Below are 20,110 nucleotides of genomic sequence, written 5' to 3' on the forward strand. Positions count from 1 at the left end.
TTTTGCACATTTGACAATTCTGCTGAACATTTGTTTTTGCACAATTGGTTGCTAAAATGGTAAATTAATAATGGCGTAGTTAAAAAAGGTTGATCTTTACAATTCATTCATACTTCCTTAGATGTATCCATCCCCTCCAATTGGTATTGATCTCTTCACAGTCCCATTTTTCTGGTAGAGACTTCTAACTGCAGATTCCTTACCTTTGAATTTTCCCCAGGCGTCAGACTGGAAGGTTTTCGTGAACAGTACCCCTACATGCTGGTAGGTGGCGTTGATTGGCTCTGCATGCGTCATCAACGTTGTCCACGCTGGATATAACTTTAAGGGTCCTATATAGACGGTACCCAGATGGGCTGACATCAGTTCTTTTCTTTCCACCCCAGCCAGGTCTGATCCGAAAAGAGCGACCCCTCAGTCAATTTGTGACTGTTTATTTTTTTTCTAACTTTTTTGTCAAGCTTTTTTTGAAAATTTTCTCCTGGTGTTTCGTGGGATGTCTTCTAGGAAGACGTGTTTCAAGCCCTGCGGATCCTATCATAGAGTGATGTCCGTGGCGGATCCACACCTTGTGTGTTTGGGGTGTCTGGAAAGCGACCATGACCCAAAGTCGTGCTCCAAGTGCTGGGCCATGCATCCAAAGGCTTTGAGGGAACTGTCCCTAAACCTGATGGTGGCTAGCCACATGAATTTGCGCAGGTCAAGGTCTCAGTCGAGAGGAAGGACCTGGAACCAGCATGGAGTCTAAGGACATTGTCGTCTCATTCAAAGTCCTCGGGTGATCGGGTAAGTCGAGGCAGAAGAAAAAAAAATCCAAGAAGTGGAAGTGCTCTTCAACTTCACATTGTCTGTCAGCTGATGAGAGAGCATCGATGCTCTAGGCCTTCTTCTGTGGAACCTGTGCCTGGGTCGACTCTATGCCTCTCTTAATTCCCAGGAGCTGAGATGGCCCCTTCTCAACTCAAATAGTTTTATGGGGCCACACGCCTCATTTTTGTCTGACCCTGCTGTAGCACCTTTGGACCTGGTGGGTTGAGAGCGGGCCCCTTCAGGATCCATGCTGGCAGCTCCGGCCCTGGCGCCAAGGGGCTCCCAGGGATCCAGTCCTGGGTCCAGACCGGCGCAGGTTGTACCACCTCAACCTTAACCAACATACCCAGCTCCGTCTGTGCCCACCGGCAGTGCCTTTCCCCATTGTAATCCCTGACTCCGACATGGAGCTTGGATGGGTGTTGCACGACTCTGGCACCGGCAGGGGCTTTGCCTCCTCAATCGGATCCTGAACCCTAATTCTCTGGGCTAGGTCTCAGGGATGAATGGGAGAGGTTCGCTGGACCCATTAGAATACCAACCCTATGAATCAGATGGACTGGCGTGAGGACTTGGGTGATGACATTGGACTGGAAACTTCTCCAGATACTGCCATGTTTTCTCTCCTTACTGTGGCTACGGAGGAGGGAGTGTCTTATGCAATGGTGGTGAGGAGAGCGGCTGAGGTCCAAGACCTTCAGCTGCCCTTGGTGGCCTTCAGGATTAACCTCTTGACAGAAGTGCTGCATCTGGGACCTTCCACCTCAGAACCCCTGCTCCCATTCAGTGATGCCCTCACTACGTCCTTCTGGGTACCAGGTCCATCACTTCAAGCAGGTGGGTCTGTCAAGGGACTGTTGCATGCTCTTACCTGTAGAAGCGCACCATGATGTTGAGGTGATGATAGGAACCTAACTCCCCACCTGTTGTTCAGAATTCTAGTATGTAACTCCATAAGATAAGGAAAGGTTCTGGGAGGAGGGCCTTCCAGGATGATGTCCTCTCTGCCTTTTGTTCCTGCCGTCGATCTTAAGTAAACCCATGGAAAGTGCTACTCACTATGCTTTTACAAGCCTGCTCTCTTTTAGTACTTTTCCCCACTATTTTGCTAATTTCACCTGGTTTCACATGTGGCTGGTACCTGCGAGCAACTGGAATGCCGTGTTGAAAATGGTAAGAGTATTTGGTTTATTACCACCAGAAAACGTCCTGCCTGGGAGGTGTTCTCTTGTGTTAGCTACCTTCTCTTCTGAAGTGTAGTTGGGATCTAAAAGAATGTAAGAAATAAAACATACATGAATTCAACCTTTCCCTCTATCTCATCCTTAACACCATTCTTGAGTCATGATAAGGAATCAGCACACAACATCCTCATCATTCTCGAGATAGTGGTATTTGTAGAAAATGTAAAAGTTAGGCACTTCAATGCCCAAAATATTGTTCATACAATTATGCAAGTTTTTACAATTGTCTTTAGATTCTTAATCACCAAAAACGAGTCTCTTGTTGTTTTTTTGAAACATGAAGAAAGTTAGTTACACAGTTCAACAGCAAATTCTCTATAGTGTCTTTCAAAGAAGTCAGTAGCACATTCTTGTCAACAAAACTGCTTACTTATGAGTGCTATTGGTAAGTGGTTCATTATGCGCTACTGAAAGTTGGATGACTTGACACAAAGCGGCTTTCAACGGTCGGGTGGGGTTAATATAGACCACATCCAAACCACACCCAGATGAGGCACGAGGCTCCCAAACCCTCGTGAGAGTCTGTTCTTGCAGGGAACCCATGTCTATAATGCAGTCTATTGTTTTCAGTGCACTGTCCATTGAAATACCATGGACTGTCAAATATAGCTGTGAAAGCACTATTCCCAGAGCCATCAACATAAACAAACAGAAACATAACACCGTATTTTGAACCAAGGTGTGAATGTACACATTGCAGGACCTTAAGCATAACATAAAGTTTTTATTCATGTGAACCTTGACATGGTTTTGCAGATAGTCCGAAGGGGCTACTCACTCCCCTTTGAGATTATCCCTACATCCATGCCACCATCCGATGATCGGATGATGGAGGATCATCTGTCCCTTCTCCACAAGGAAGTAAAGGCTCTCTTGGCAAAGGGAGCCATAGAGCGGGTTCCAGTGCCAAAAATAGGCTGTGGTTGCCATTCCCGCTACTCCCTGATCCACAAAAATGACAAGGATCTTCACCCTAATCTAGACCTTCAATCCCTCAATCTCTTTGTCAAGAAGGAGAAGTTCAGGATGCTCAAATTGGCTTAGGTCTTGTCTGCCCTGGATCCCGGAAACTGGATAGTAGCGTTGGACTTTCAGGATGCTTACTTCCACATTCCCGTCCTGTCTGCCCACAGACATTGTTTGTGGTTCACGGTGGGCCACAAGCACTTTCAGTCCACCATGTTTCCCTTTGGCTTTACTTGCGGCCCTTGGGTGTTTACCAAGGTGATGGCGGTGGTTGCAGCTCATCTGCGGAGATCAGGGGTTTCAGTCTTCTTCTATCTTTACGACTGGCTGTTCAAGGAGAGCTCACCACAGGCTGTTGTCTCCCACCTCCAGATGACGGGAGACCTTCTGCATTCGCTAGGCTTCACTATAAACATGCTAAAGTCACACCTGTCTCCCTCTCAGACACTCATTTTCATCGTAGCTGTTCTGGACACAGTGCAGTTGCAGGTATATCCTCCAGAGCGGTGAGTCCAGGATATTCAGGTTCTAAAACCGATGTTTCAGCCTCTATCCTGGATTTTGGTGAGAATGACTCTGAGGCTGCTGGTCCTCGTGGCCTACTGCATCCTGCTGGTGGCACATGCTAGATGGAATTTGCAGGCTCTGCAGTGGGAGAAGATCCAATGGGCGCAGCATCAGGGGAATCTCTCAGGCATAGTCCAGATATTGGAGGGAACTGCAAAAGACCTACAGTGGTGGTTCATGAACCGTGACTGGGCCAGAGGCACATCTTTTCCCCAACCAGATCTGACAGGAGTGATAGATGCATCACTCCTGGGATGGAACGGGCATCTGAGAGAGGTGGAGATCAGAAGCATCTGGTCTCTGGCAGAAACAGGACTCCACATCAACATGCTGCAATTCTGTGCGATCCGGCTGGCATTAAAAGGCTTTCTTCCCTCTATCAAGAGAACAATGGTGCAGGTGTCTATGCACAACATCACCGCCATGTGGTACTGCAACAGGCAGGGCGGGGTGGGGTCGTGGATCTTTTGTCAGGAGGCTCCGCCTCTGGACATGGCTGGAACAGCAGGGCATATCTCTGGTGGTTCAACATCTTGTGGCTGTGAACGGCAGAGCGGACAAGCTCAGCCAAAAGCGCTTAGCGGATCACTAATAATGTCAGTGTCCAGAGGTGGCGCAACGTCTCTTTCAGCAGTGGGGAGAGCCTTGGTTAGATCTGTTTGCCTCCGCCAAGAATGTGTAATGTCATCAATTTAGCAGCAATATCTCGGAGGCGCTTTTTGGCTCGAGTGGAGTTCAGCCCCTCTGTACACATTTCCACCCATACCACTTCTGCCCGAGTTTTCAAGAAGATCAGGAATAACTGGGCCCAAGTAATCTTTGTGGCTCAGGACTGGGCACGGAGAGTCTGGTATCCTGAGCTGTTGAGCATGTCCATTGATCCTCCGATCTGACTGCACCCTCTGAAGGATCTTCTGTCGCAGCAGCAGGGGAGGGTTCTTCACCCGAACCTGTCCACTTTCCTCCTCTTTGTGTGGAGATTGAGTGACAACATTTGACAGCCTTTGACTTTCCTCCCGAAGTCTGTAACGTAAGCTTGACAGCCAGGCATCCCTCCAGCAAAACGGTATATGCCTGTCGCTGGATGGAATTTGTGGCATGGTGCACAGACAAGTCTGTTGAGCCCCCTTTCTGTTCCTTTCTCTGAGGTCCTGTTCATCCTTTCCCTTGCCCAGCAGGGCTCTGCTCTGGGCACTCCTAAGGGATTTTTGTCTATTTCGGCTTTTTTGAGGTTGTCTGTTCAACCTTCTTTGTTTAAGTCTCCTGTTGTACATAGGTTCCTCAAAGGTCTTGCATATCTCTTTCCTCCATCCCCAGTTATTGTTCCCCAATGGGATCTGAATTCGGTTCTGATGTTTTTGATGTGCGCTTTTTGCAAGCCTCTTCACAATTGTCCTCTTAGGCTTCTCACATGGAAAACAGCCTTCCTTGTGGCAATTACGTCTGCCCGCAGAGTGAGTGAACTGCAGGCCTTATCATCTAAACCACCCTACCTTTCAATCTATCCTGAAAAAGTGGTGTTTCACACTAAGGACTCTTTTCTGCCCTTTCATGTAGGCCAATTCACCTACTTTTTATACACCCCCATATCCTTCTAAGGAAGAGGAGAAACTTCACCGCCTTGACCCAAAAAGAGCATTGGAGTTCTACTGTGATTGTACAAAAGAGTTCCGGGTGGATGACCAACTCTTGTATGGTGTGTGGGTGCAAAGAAAGGTCGGGTCGTGCAAAAGCTGACCATTTCCAGATGAGTCGTACTCTGCATCAAGATCTGCTATGCACTAGCCAAAGACCAACCCCCTGAGGTTTGCACACTCATTCTACCCGAGGTAAGGCTGCGACAACTGCATTAGCACAAGGAGTCCCAGTCCTTGACATCTGTCAGATGGAAACGTGGGCATCTCTGCACACATTTACTAAACACTACTGATGGGACAGTCACATCCGTAGGGACGGGCACTTTGGCGTTCAGTCCTGCAGGACTTTCTTGTTTGAACTTGGTTTGCAGCCATTCCCCCGACCCCCCCACCCCCCTACTCCCCACCCCGGTGATGGTATTGCTTGGGCATCTCTTCAAAGGTAAGGAATCTGCAAGTAGAAGTCTCTATCAGATGGACAAGTTACTTACCTTTGGTAACGCCTTAATTAGTAGAGACTATATCTAGCTGCTGATTCCTTTCTGACCCACCCATTCCCCCTGCTCTGCTAACTAATTTCTAGGGGCAGGGACTCCCCTTTCAGGGCCTTAGTTTTGACACACCAGTAGTCAGTGTTCTTCATGGCTCTGTGCTTCTGTCGTGGAAAGTAGTGAAAAGAAACTCAAAATGGCGTGCCTGGATGGCGCCTATATAAGACACGCATCATCATATCCAGTGCAGCCAATGCTGATGACGGACACGGAGCCGATCAACACCACCTACCGGCCCACAGGGGTACTGCTCACTGCTCACCAAAGGTAACTAACTTGCCAGTCACGGGCTCATGCCATGTGTATCAGCTTGAGACATTTTTGACACTAGCCAATAAGACTTTGCATTCTCGGACTTATAGTTTCACTTTTCTCATTATGTGTAGGTGCCTAAAAGAACTACCAGTCCAAGTAATTTTGAAAAAAAGGGTTTGTTTAAAGGAACTTCTTTGGCACACAGTTATTGCTAAAGTGTGGCACTATACAGCAATTCTTTCATGTGTGTATACTAAACCATTCATACACACAGGAAGGGTTCCATGTCTTAATTGTAGAGGGTTCATATGCATCTTAAATGTATTTTTGTTAATTCCATCGTTACAAATCATAAACACTGTTATTTTGGGCATTATTCTTAAGTTAACAAATAAAAGCATATTTAAGAAATGTTTTGTGGAGGCTCGATTGGCACTAATTGAATCATACAGCATTGGACTTATTTATGACTACTCTTGGTTGGTTCCCCGAAGGTTTAAAACAGGTTTCACTATCTGGCAGTATTGGCTACGATAATGCTACAATATTCCCAGATTTTGGGACACTTGTTAACTCTTTCTTACTTCGCAAGGATTCCATCTGTCACATCACTGCTAATCTGGTACTACTTTAAATATATCTAGAAGTGTGCATGGTGCTTTCCTGCAGGTGATGTTCATAGTTGCCATGTAGGGTATTAGCATGTGTGACACCATCAGCCAGTCTTGGGTTTTTAGTCAAGGGCACTTCACAGGCTTAGCTTTATCAGCAAATTTCACGGTAGTAGAAGCAAAACTCTATGCCCAAGAATGTAACATGTTTTTGAATAAATAACCAGGACTGGCTGAAGTTATCAAGCATGATATTCATCTACGTGGCAGCTATGAGAGTGTTTTGCTACCTCAAATGAGTAGTTATGTCATTAGGAAACATGTTTTAAGGGAGCCTACAATTCCGGTTGGTCTATGTTACCTCAAATAAGTACGCTAACATGCTATTGGGAAACATATTGTAATGTGAGCCAGAAAAAGAGACTCATATATGCAGATTCTATTGTACACTCTAAAGGCACAGGCAAAAGCAAATGTCTTTATTCCTTGAAACAAGGATTTGAGGGTTTGGCTACACTAAATGATATGAGTTAGAAAGCATGACAGGCAAAGAGAAATTGCTGTTATATCATTTAATGAGTAACTGATGCACTTTAAAGTAAGCAAGATCACCATTTATGTTCTCATCTTCCTAAATAATTAAACTGAGTTTCTGCCCTCTTACACAAAAACAAAACTTAGGCCAGTCGTAGGAAGTTGGCTGTTTATATGTTATATATCATGCAAAAGTCAGGGGTTCCCTTACTAGTGGACAGGGGCTTGCTCTAGCAATCCAAAGGTGCTCTTTTAGAGGGTAGTTTTGTCGAGCAGCCATGGGCTTATCAGAGAGGAGTGCTAGACATCTGCAAATACACATATAGGCCCTCATTACAGCCCTGGTGGTCGGTGTTAAACCGGCGGTAATACCGCCAACAGGCCGGCGGTAACAAAAATGGAATTACGATCATGGCAGAAACCGCCAACACATACAGCCACTTTAACACTCCGACCACCACAGCGTTAGCAACAAACACCACAGCGGTAACCACCAACAGACAGGCGGAAGCCAATGTACCCCCCATTACAACCCGCCCATCCACCAGCGATTCAGGGGTGGTACCAATGCCATCAACAGCACAGTGGAAACAGTACTTGGAAGGGAAACCACTCACCTCTCGACACTCAAGGAAGAACCAGGACGCCATGGAGCCCGAACTACAGGTGTTACCCATGCTGTTGTATCTTCTCATCTACCAGGAGTACCAACGGCGGCAGCGACGACCACGGTGAGTACTGCACCTAGCACACAGGGGAGGGGGAGGAAAAAGAGAGTGAAACACACACCCAACACGCAACACCCCCACCCTCACCCCCAACACCATACACACAAACACATGCAACAACATTACATATACACCCTGTAGCCCTCTGGAATAACGCAAGGACAAAAGGAATGGAGTCAAATGGGTGTTATATTAGAAATAGTCTGATATACGTTAGAAATTCAAAAACAGTATTTGCAAAATATACAATATGTACAAAAGGCAGTACAATGTCCACTCAAAATGTCCGTGGGCCACTGGGCCAAAAAATACAGGCCAAACCCACACTTGACTCCTGCCTCAATACGGAGAGAACACTGCAGGGGCATCAGGTCAAAAACACACAGGCACCTCAGGGGGACAGGGAAGGGGGGGCACCTCAGCTGTAAGATGGGACACAACAACACTGCTCCTGGAGGGGGCTCCATGCCCACAGCGATGTCCTGGGGAGTGCAAAGCCAAAGTCTCTCTAGTGGGTGGTTTGCCCACCGCTTGGTTCTGGGGAGTGCAAGGCCACAGTCTCTCTAGTGGGTGGTTTGCCCACAGCTTGGGCCTGGGGAGTGCAAGGCCACAGTCTCTCAAGTGGGTGGTTTGTCCCCTGCTTGGTCCTGGGGGGTGCAAGGCCACAGACTCTCTAGTGGGAGGTTTGCCCACTGCTTGGTCCACTGGTTCTGGAGGGGGAGTTGTACCCAGTCTGCCTCATCCTGCCGAGGATAGGGTGAGTGGATGCATTTCTCCTCTGGTTCTGGAGGTGGCTTTGTGCCCAGTGATGCAGCACTTGGGGGGTGGCAGGTCACAGTCCCTCACCTGGGTGTTAGAGCCTCGAGATTTGCAGTGACCAGGATGCATGATAGTCCATGGAGGCAGGGTTAGATTCCATCCGGCGGCGGCTACAGCTGCACAGTGGTGGTAGTGCCGGTGCTGGTGGAGGTGCTGCCAGTGGTGGAGGGAGGCTCCAGCCCCTCTCCTGCAGCCTCAGACAGCTGCCCACTGGGGCTGCCGCTGCTGGCAGTGGTACTGCTGTCAGTGGTGCAGGTGCCGGTACTGCCAGTAGTGGGGGAGGCTCCAGCCCTTCACCTGCAGCCTCGGACGGCTGCCCACTAGGTCTGCTGCTGCTGACAGTAGTGGTGCTTGCAGCGGTGCAGGTGGTGGTACTTGCGGCGGTGCCGGCCGCGGTGCAGGTGGCGGTGCTGGCAGCTGTGCTGGTAGCCACCAGGCCTTCACCTGCAGGCTCGGACGGCTGAAGTGCCTTGGATGGTGTTTTGTGCCCCTTCCTGCCCTTGGCAGCTGGTGGTGTCAGCATGGGTATGGCAGCTGGAGTCTTTGAGGTGGCCTTGCTGGATGGTTGTGGCTCCTTCCCCTTGCTGGATGCTGTCCCCTTCTTCACCTTGCAAGGTGGCGGAATGGTCTTTGCCTTGGCAGGGGTTGGTTGCACACTGGCTGGGCTGACGGGTGCCCCCTTTGAGCCTCTTGACAGCTGCAGGAACCACAGCGGATGTGGACTTGGCGGTTGAGGTGCTGGGCTGGGTTTTGGCCGCCCTGGCCTGAGGGGAAGGACGGGAAGTGGGAGGGGTAAGGAAGAGGTCAATGTTTGCCAGGAAAACCTTCTTAGGGACAGGAAGAGGGTGAAGGTTTGGGAGTGGAGGAAGAGGGAGTGGTTGTAGGAGGCGTCAGTCTGCTGTGTTTGGGTGCAGGTGCATGAGCTGGATGCTGTTGTGAGGTGGATGGCTGTTGGGTGGGAGTGGCCTTGCGTTTGTCTACTTTGAGAGGAGGGGTCACAGACACAGTGGGAGAGGACACAGGGGACGTGTGCATGGATGTGGGGGTGGTGACTGCCAGTGAGGGACGTGTAGTGATAGGCGTGCTGGAGGTAGTGGATGAGGATGTAGCGCATGCAGGTGTGAGTGGAGACGCTACTGGGAGGGAGGTGGACGACGAGGGGGGGGGGGATACAGTGGAGGCAGCGGATGTTGGTGTGTCTGCATTGGGATGGTGCTTGTGTGAGTGCCTGTGAGATGAAGTGTGGTGCTTGTGTTTGCCAGAGCCTCTTCTGTGTGTTGATTTCGGTGACGGCTGGTCTTAAGGTGTGCGTGGGATAGGCTGGGGTTGAAGGGATTGGGACTGGGTAGAGGAAGTTGGAGGGGGGGGGTAGAGACAGGGACAATGGCTGCCATTAGTGTGGAGACCAGAGCCTAAAATGATCTCTGTTGGGCCGCCGCGCCAGAGTGAATGCCCTCCAGGTATGCATTTGGAGTGCTTCAGAGCCTGCCCAACAAGGGACCTACCCTGCCAGTTCGCCCTGGGCTAGGGGCACCCACAGTCCTCATCCCCACCCAGGTAAAACCTTAACGCACGTTAAGTCATGAATCTGAATTTGTACTCACCCTCTTGTGGATGCTGTGATGCCCTCAAGCGCCCATCCAACTCCGGATGGGCCATCGTCAGGATGCAGAACATCAGGCACCCCTTCCTCTTTGGGAGGCCAGCCCCAGCTCGGCCTCCGCCATCTTCTTTGCCCAGCAGCGCAGGTGCTCCCACCGTTTGCGTTAGTGGGTGCTCCGCCTGTCAAACACACCCAGGGTCCGCACCTCCTTGGCGATGGCACGCCAAATACCCTTTTTCTGATGAGCGATGACCTGCAGGAAAGATACAGCAGAAAAGGGATTAGTTAACCGTCCAGACCATCACACTCATGGCCCACCATATCCCTCACATCCCTTGATGCACATACATTGACCACCATACATGCAGCACTCTGGCCAGGACGCCTCAGCCCCCCCCTTCATGTGGCTTACACACGCAGCACTACATACATTCATGGCCCACGCATCGCATCATACTCACAGTGTACTCACCTGTTTGTCTGGAGGACCGTAGAGTAAAGTGTACTGGGGTAGGATCCCATCCACCAGTCTCTCTCAATCCTCCGCAGTGAAGGCAGGGGCCCTTTCCCCAGACACATGAGCCATTGTAGCTTCCAGACACAGGTCACAGCAGCACTTGCAGTGTAGGTCCTCTCCTGTTGAAGGTCAGGTAGCAAGTGTGTGAATAGAAGATGGCAGTCACGTCCGTGGCGGTGCTTACCGTCACCACCGGCGTACATTGCCATTGGCTCCTGGAACCCATAGGGCCCAATGATAACTAATGCGAGGTTGTGCGGCGGTCATCAACTGCCTACCACAACGACTGTGGAATTACCTCTATACACTTGTCCCTCCTCACAGGTCAGGCAGCCGCTATTTCAGGGGGGCACAGGCCATGGCATCTAACTGCGTCACAGCAGAGATTGGCACAGCAACTGACTCTCGGATTGACATACTGGTTCTATAAATGAAGAAATGCATCATTATTGCAATAGATGTGTGAATTTGACCCGCTGCTCACCGTTTTCCTCCACAGGCTTTTACCGCTGAGTATGAATGAGATGGAGACATCCTCCAGTGTACATACCCCTGGTGGAGCTTGCGACAATGGAGGACAGACACATTATACCAACATACAGACTTCACCGGGCACAATCTAAGAACTGTGTGCCCTATTGGAGCCAGACCTGATATCAGCTATCCGCCAGCCCACAGGTATCCCCCCCACTAGTGCATATCATTTCAGTGCTCCATTTCCTGGCAAGTGGTTCCTTCCAAACAACAGTGGCCATGGCATCAGTGATGTCTCAGCCAATGTACTCCACCAGAGTGTTGTCTGCCCTGCTGAAACACATGCGCAGCTACATCGTATTCCCCCAGGTGGAGGATTTGGCCACAGTGAAAGCTGGCTTTTATGCCCTGGGACATATCCCCAACATCATTGGTACTATTGATGGTACACATGTAGCATTTGTATTCCCCCCGCCCCCCCAAGAAATGAACAAGTGTTCAGGAATAGAAAAAGCTAAAACTCTCTGAATGTGCAGATGGTGTGTTTGGCGGACCAGTGCATCTCCCATGTGAATGCCAAGTATCCTGGCTCTGTGCATGACGCCTTTATTTTGAGGAATAGCAGCATCCCATATGTGATGGCCCATCTCCAGAGGCACCGGGTGTGGCTAATAGGTGAGGCCAAGGTCCCCACCCAGAATATGTTGGTGTCTGGGTATGGGGTTGTCCCTAAGGATTGCTGTGTGTCTAACAGATATCCCTCGATATTTTCAGGTGACTCTGGTTACCCCACCCTCTCATGGCTACTGACCCCAGTGAGGAATGCAAGGACCAGGGCAGAGGAACGGTACAATGAGGCACATGGGCGAACAAGGAGGATAATTGAGAGAACCTTTGGCCTCCTGAAGGCCAGGTTCTGGTGCTTCCATCTGACAGGTGGATCCCTGCACTACTCACCAAAGAAGGTGTGCCAGATCATCGTTGTATGTTGCACAACCTGGCCTTGAGACACCAGGTGCCTTTTCTGCAGGAGGATGAGCCTGGAGATGGTCTTGTGGCAGCGGTGGAGCCTGTGGACAGTGAGAAAGAGGAGGCAGAGGTCGAAGCTGTGGACACCAGAAGTACTATCACACAGCAGTACTTCCAGTGACACACAGGTAAGACACTGTAACTTCACTTATCATTTCTGTTTTCTGTTGGACATTGGACATGGCAGCATGATTTCCCCATGTGTATGTCGACTTACTGTACCCTTTGGCATCTCTATTTTAAGATCTCTGTGCCCAACTCTGGCTCCTGGTGTGTTTACTGCTGCCCACTACAGGTCATACCAATGTATATATAACTGTACATCTGAATTTAAATGTTTTCAGATTGTTGCATTAATACAGATTCCACTCATTTGACAGACTCCAGAATTGTATTTGTTCCAAGGGTGTTTATTTAAACGCTAATAAGTAGAGGGGGGTGTGCAATATGCTGGGGGGATGGTGGAGGAATGTCCAGTTAGAGTCCGGTCTCTTGGTATCACAGGTGCATTGTCCAAGGGGGCATAGGAAGTGGAGCAATGGCAGTTCAAGGTGGACAGGGTGACAGAGTGAGAGAGAAGGGTGACAATCAGGAGAGTTATTTCCTGGCAGGGGTCTTGGCAATGTTCTTGGACTTCTACCTCGATCGCAGGGACCGTTTGCGGGGTGGTTCTCCTTCTGCAGGGGGTGGGGTGCTGGTGGGTCTGCTGGTTCAGTGGTGGGGCCTCCTGTCCACTAGCAGAGGTGGAGGGCTGTTCATCGCTGTGGCTAGTAAGAGGGGCCCATTGTTGTGCCACTGCTGACCTTATGGTGTTGGCCATGTCAGCCAGCACCCCTGCAGTGGTGACCAGGATGGTGTGGATGTGTTTCAGGTCCTCCCTGATACCTGATCACTGATACCCAGGTACTGTCCCTCCTGCAGCCGCTGGGTCTCCTTCAACGTGGCCAGTATCTGACCCATGGTCTCCTGGGAATGGTGGTATGCTCCCAGGATGTTGGAGAGTGGGTTCCCTGGGCCTGTCCTCCCCCTGTCGCACAGCAGTCCTCCCAGCTTCCCTGTTGTCCTTTGCCTCTGTCCCCTGAACCATGTGCCCACTGCCACTGACCCCAGGTCCCTGATCGTCCTGGGTTTGTGGGGTTGCCTGGGGTCCCTGTAGTGGTGGACACACTGCTGACTGATGTGTCCTGGGAATAGTCGTATGGGCCCTCTGGGTGGGTGCTGTGCTGGTGTTTCCTGAGGGGGGAGGGTCTGTGGTGGTATGGGACTGTGCCTGGGTACCCAACTGTCCAAAGGTCCCGGTTAGGCCAGGTTGGTTATCGTGATCCAGGCGTGCAGAGCTGCTGTCATCAATGTGAGCCTCTTCTGTGGGGGGACTCGATGTTGGTGGCACCTCTTCTCCGGTGACGAGTGGGGGTCCTGTGGGGATGTAAATGCAATGTTATTGTATCTGCATGTGCCATCTTGTGCATGGGTGTGTGACCTGTATGGTTGTGATAGCCCTGTCAGCTTTGCCTTGTGTGCGTGGTGATTCTCTCTAATGGGCATGCTTTGGTGATGGGTGTCCATGCAGGTCTGTGATGGGTGTCCATGCATAGGTGTTGCATGCAGGGCTTGGTATAGGGGTGGGTTGTGATATTGGGGTATTTGTGAGTTGGTGGAGTGATGGGGTGAAGGTAGGGGTAAGAGTTTGTGATGGCATGCAGCCAGGGTGGGGGATATAGTAGTAAAGATTTGACTTACCAGAGTCCAGTCCTCCAGCTACTCCTGCAAGGCCCTCAGGAAGTATTATTGCCAAGACTTGCTCCTCCCATGTTGTTAGTTGTGGGGGAGGAGATGGGGGTCCACCGCCAGTCCTCTGTACGGCTACCTGGTGTCTTGCTGCCACGGAACGCACCTTCCCCCGTAGGTTGTTCCACCTCTTCCTGATGTCATCCCTTGTTCTGGGGTGCTGTCCCACGGCATTGACCCTGTCCATGAGACTCAGCCATAGCTCCATCTTCCTTGCCATGGATGTCTACTGAACCTGTGATCCGAATAGATATGGCTCTACCCGGATGATTTCCTCCACTATGACCCTTAGCTCCTCGTCTGAAAACCTGGGGTGTCTTTGGGGTGCCATGGATGTGGTGTGAGTGGTATGTGTGAGGATGTGTGGGGTGATGTGTTGTGGTGTGTGCTGTGAGGTGCGTGGATGGTGTATGGGTGATGGTGTTTTGTGGCTCAGATTGAGTGAGTGCTCCTGGCTTGTCTCTCTGTTTGCAATAATTTTTTTTGTTGAAAGGGTTGTGGGTAATGTGGGTGTGTTTTATAGTGTTGTGGGTGTGGTGTGCGTATGTGGGTCAGGTGTGTGTGGTTTGAATTGTTCAATGAGGTGGGGTTTTGTTAGTGTGTTTGTATTATGAGCGCGGCGGTGTGTACCGCCAATGGTTTACTGCGGTTGAAAGACCGCCGCAGTGATTCGTGAGTCCTGATTCTGTGGGCGTATTCCTGTTGGCGTAACGGTGTGGGTTTTGGTACCGCCAGTTTATCACTGACCTTTGGTCTGGCGGACTTGTGTGGGTTTCTGTATAGTGGTGGATTTCTCAGTGTGGGTCATAATACCCGTAGTGGTATACCGCCGTGGTCACGTTTTGTTGGCGGCCGTCAGTACGGCGGTAGGCGGCATTTACCGCCAAGGTTGTAATGAGGGCCATAGTCAATAAAGGAGGCACACAACTCAATAAGGAGATCCACACCAATTTACAAAAATAACAAGTATCTATATATATATATATATATATATATATATATATATATATATATATATATAAGCACCAGACCCAAAACAATCAGTTAAGTACGTTATGCAAGATAAATACTTTTAGGGTTCAAAAGTCAACACATTGCATTTTTCAGATGGGGCAACATTATCCTATAGATCAACCCAAGTACTGCATACAGGTATAGTACAGCGACTTACAGGACCAATCCCCTGGACTTAAGGTAAGTATTGGGCAAGTAATAAAAGGCCACACCAACAGGTCACACTGGGCGGCACTGGGGGGGCTGGGTGCAGAAGTGTAGTGCGGCGTCAGGTACACAATCTTAGTCAATGGGGATAGGTCTGGTTGAAAAGAGGCTGCAGGTTTGGACTGGGAGTCCAGTTGAGGTGAACCAACAAGTGGGTTTAAATCTTGAGGTGTTCGGGGATATGGGGACACCTTAGGTCCTCATCTCCACAGGCCAGGGGCGACGGGTGCAGAGATATCTTGAGGTGTCTAGTTTTCTCCACCGGGAGCATTTGATGTTGAGGAGGCAGGACTGCATGCGGCGGCAGTGAGTCCACAGTGGTCATGTCCAAGGTGGGCTTTGTCTCTGGAGGGCTTAGGGACCACACTGGCACTGTTGGTCCACTTCAACTCGGTCTATGCGATGCAGATGCAGTGGTGCTTCCAGGTTTTCAGCAGTCCAGAGTCCTCACAGTTCTCTAATGGTGCCTGCAAGATGCAAGGAAGCAGCCCCATGCTCCACAGGGATTCCTGGGTCTTTTTTGAAGCCAGGCAATCCTCCCAGGCTTTTGGAGGCATGACAGCAAGACAACTTTGGCACACATCGACAGGAGCATCAAACAGGCCGGCAGAGCTTGGTCCAAGCCAGGTGCTTCTTCCTTAGTCTTTGCTTTTGCAGCTCTTTGTGTCCTTCTTCATGGGTCAGCAGGAATCTGCTGTTCTGGTGCCTGGACTCTCCTAAATACTGAATTTAGGGGAATGTGCGGTAGTAGCCAATGGGCTATTTACCTCTGTGGGCACAACACCCTCTATATGACCACTTCCTGTGGAAAGTTGGCATAACCCTGTCCCAGACTTCCTAATTCTGCCAACACCAAGATGGCAGATTTCTAAATATGATGTCAATCCCTCAGGTAGGGGTAGGACTGACCTGAGGGGTGAACACCCCTCTCTAAATACTGAATTTCCCGCCTGTACCAGTACCAAATGGGCCATAGGCAGGAGGGTGTGGGGGGGGGGGGGGGCGGCTCAGCATCTCACCTTTGAGTGAAGCCACATCTGTATACCAAGGGTGGTGGGCTTCTTTGAAGCCCCTGCCTTGGAATGCAGATTCGCAGGTCATCCTGTTGGGTAGGTAGTATACACCTCTCCCAGAGCAGTCTTTGTTTCTGACCACCGGATAGCAAACGCTTTCACCCTTCGGGGTCAGAAGCAAGTCTGGTGGTAGCAGCCAGGCTAAAACGAGTCAGTCTGTACACAGATAGTTGGTAGGTTTTCAGGGGGTACCTCAGATGTGCCCTCTGGGTGCATGTATTAATAAATCCATCACTGAAATCAGTGAGGATTTATTAATACAGGATGTTTGATACCAAACATCCATATTTTCAGTGAAGCCATCATGTAGCTGGGGAACATGTATCGACCAGTGTCCAGCACATGTACTTAAAATGGCTTTACTGTTCACTCACTATGTCTAATAATCGACAAAGACATTGCAGGGGCATATCTGCTCTTGCAGATATGCTCTCACATGTAATATAATGCCCCTGCTTTACGACTGTAAGGCCTGCTGTAGTGGTGACTTACATATATTACATGCAATGTTAGGGTACAGGGCACACAGGCTGTGTGCCGTGTTGTATTTTCACTTTTAGCTGCACCAAGACAGCAAGCCTGCAATGGTAGTCTGCATGTGCCAGGCAACAGATCCCTGAGGATGGCACAATACATGCTGCAGCTCTTGGGGACCCTCTGGTACCCATGCCCTAGGTACCATGGGTACCATGTACTAGAGACTTATAGGAAGCCAAATATATTTCAGCTGGGGAACTCTTGTACAGTTTTAGGGAAAGAGACCTGGCACTGGGGGCTTGGTTAGCAGGACCCCAGTGTACTTTCATTCAAAATTGCATCAAATACCAGGCAAAAAGTGGGGGTGACCATGTCAAAAAGGGGCACTTTCTTACACAACCCCTCCCGAAACAGAAGAGAATGGGACTAACCTTTCCCAAGAGAGTCTGTATGATCTAAGTGTAAGAACCTGGAAAGGCCATCTGCATTGGCATGGTCAGTCCCAGGTCTGTGTTCCACTGTAAAGTCTATTCCCTGTAGGGAGAGAGAACACCTCAACAGTTTAAGGCTTTCACCTTCCATTTGCATCAGCCATCTGAGGGGGCTTCTGGTCAGTCTGAACAAGGAAGTGAGAACCAAACAGGTGTGGCTCAACTTCTTCAGGGACCAAACCACAGCAAAGGCTTCCCTCTCATTGGCACTCCAACGCTGCTCTCTGGGGAGTAACATCCTGCGAATGAAAGCAACAAGTCGGTCATGGCCATCATCATTGGTTTGGGACAGGACCGCTCCTATCCCATATTCAAAGGCATCTGGCTGCCCTGTGAACTGCTTAGAATAATCTGGAGCTTTTGGAATGGGTGCTGATCACATTGCTTGCTTCAGAGTGTCAAAAGCCTTTTGACAGGTCACTGTCCACTTTACTTTCTTTGGCATCTTTTTAGAGGTCAATTCTGTGAGGGGCTCCACAATGGCAATGGTACCATACCCCTTCATTAATGGCCACGGAGTGCCCTGACTTGGGTGGTCTGGGTGCTTGGAGCTTCCCAGTCTAGAATTGCCTGGATCTTGGGCTGTAGTGCTTGAACCCACCCATACTGTAACCCAAGTATACAACCTAACCTTGCCCTGCCCTGTATGGCACTTGTCTGTCTTGTTAGTGAGGCCTGCACTTTGCAGAGCTTCAAGGACCTCACCAAGGTGGATCAGGTGATCCTGCCAAGTGGAGCTAAAGACGGCAGACTCATCAAGATATACAGCACTAAAGGCTTCCAACACAGCAAGGACAATATTTACCAACCTTTGGAAGGTGGCAGGGGCATTCTTTAAACCAAGTGGCATAAGAGTGAACTGGTAATGTCCATCTGGGTTCAAGTTCTTGATCTTTCTTTTGCTCCAGGGGTCAGACCAATCTGTCAGTACCCTGATGTCATATGAAATGTTTTGAGAAATGTGGCTGCCCCTAACCTGTCAATCAGTTCCAGTGCATCTGTCTTACTGCCAGCTTTGATACCTCTATATTCCACACAAAACCTCATCTTGGTATACCTCCCTTGGAATGAGGTTTGGGGCCTAACACAGCTGGGCTGGCTCAGGGACAGTCAGAGGGCTCAGTTACCCTTAAATCCAGCTTCTTGCTTACTTCAGCTCTGATGCTATCCTTCACTTAGTGAGACTGTCTATCTTTTGCTTTTGACAGGCATATGGTTTCCAGTGTCCACATCATGGACACAAGAGTTAGCTTGACCAGGGGCGGGGGGAGAGCTCAGCATACTGCTGTAGGACTTGCCTGCAGTCAGCTTGCTGTTGGGCAGTGATAATGTCTGAAAATACCACTTCATCAACTGACCCATTTTTGGGGTTGTGGGAGAGAAGGTTAAGGTGAGGCTCACTGTCTTCTTCCTGATCCTTATCAGTGCCCATCAGCATGCCCACATGAGCCCTGTCATAGAAGAGCTTTAGGTGGTTCACATGGATAACCCTGTGAGGGTTCCTGGGCGTGTCTAGGTCAGTCAGATAGGTGACCTCACTCTTCTTTTCAAGGATCGGGTAAGGGACACTCCGTTTGTCCTGAAGTACCCTGGGAACAACAGGTTCAAGTACCCACACCTTCTGCCCTGATTGTGTGCTCCACCATGGCAGCCTTTTAGTCATACCAGAGCTTCTGGTGCTCTTGGCTGGCCTGGATGCTTTCTCCATGTACTCAGCCATCCTTGAACATAGTCTAAGCCCATAGCCCACAATGTCTTTCTTGGCCTCTTTGAGAGGTCTTCCTCAGCCTTCTCTCACTAGACACAATTGCCCCCTTACAGGATGTCCAAACTGAAGTTCAAAGGGGAAAACATCTACTCCCTTCTGTGGCACTTCTCTGTAGGCGAAAAGCAAATATGGTAACAGGATATCTCATTTTCTCCTAGGTTTATCATGGAGTCCTGCCCTCATGCCCTTCATTGTTTTGTGGAACCTATCAGCTAAACCATTTCCTTGTAGGTGATATTGGGTAGTGAACTTATAAGTCACTCCACATTCATTCTACATGGCCTTGAGGTGTGCAGACATGAAGTTACTACCTCTGTCTGATACCACCGCCTTAGGTAGTGAGGCCCGCTCTAGTAAAGATACTGAGTAGGATCCTAGCAATTGCAAGTGAAGGAGCAATGGTAGTCGTAAGGGATATAGCCTCAGGGTGCCTAGTGGCATGATCCACTGCCAACAGAATAAATATATTCCTTGATGCTGTTGAGAGTCTAGGGGGCCAACAATGTCAACTCCTACCATTTCAAAGGAAGCCCCAACCACTGGAAGTGGAATTGTGGGTACCTTTGGGTGCCCACCTGTTTTGTCACTGGCTTGACAGGTGACACCGGAGTTACAAAACTCCTTCACCTTCTGGGACATACATGGCCAGTAGAAGTGAGGTACTAACCTACTTCAAGTTTTGATCTGGCCAAGATGCCCAGCTAAGGGGATATCATGAGCCAAAGTGAGCAGGAACTCTCTATACATCTGAGGCACTACCACTCTCCTAGTGGCACCATCTTTCGCGTCTGTGGCCTCAGTATACAGACGTCCCTCCTCCCAGTAGGTTCTGTGGGAGTCACTAACATCCCCCTTTTCCAGGTCAGCAGCTTGCTGTCTCAGGCTGTCAAAAGTGGGACAGGTCCTCTCTACCTCTGGCACAGCACTTCCCTAGAGGGTCCCCCTGG

Source organism: Pleurodeles waltl, chromosome 9, assembly GCF_031143425.1.
Source record: "Pleurodeles waltl isolate 20211129_DDA chromosome 9, aPleWal1.hap1.20221129, whole genome shotgun sequence".
Classification (NCBI taxonomy): Eukaryota; Metazoa; Chordata; class Amphibia; order Caudata; family Salamandridae; genus Pleurodeles; species Pleurodeles waltl.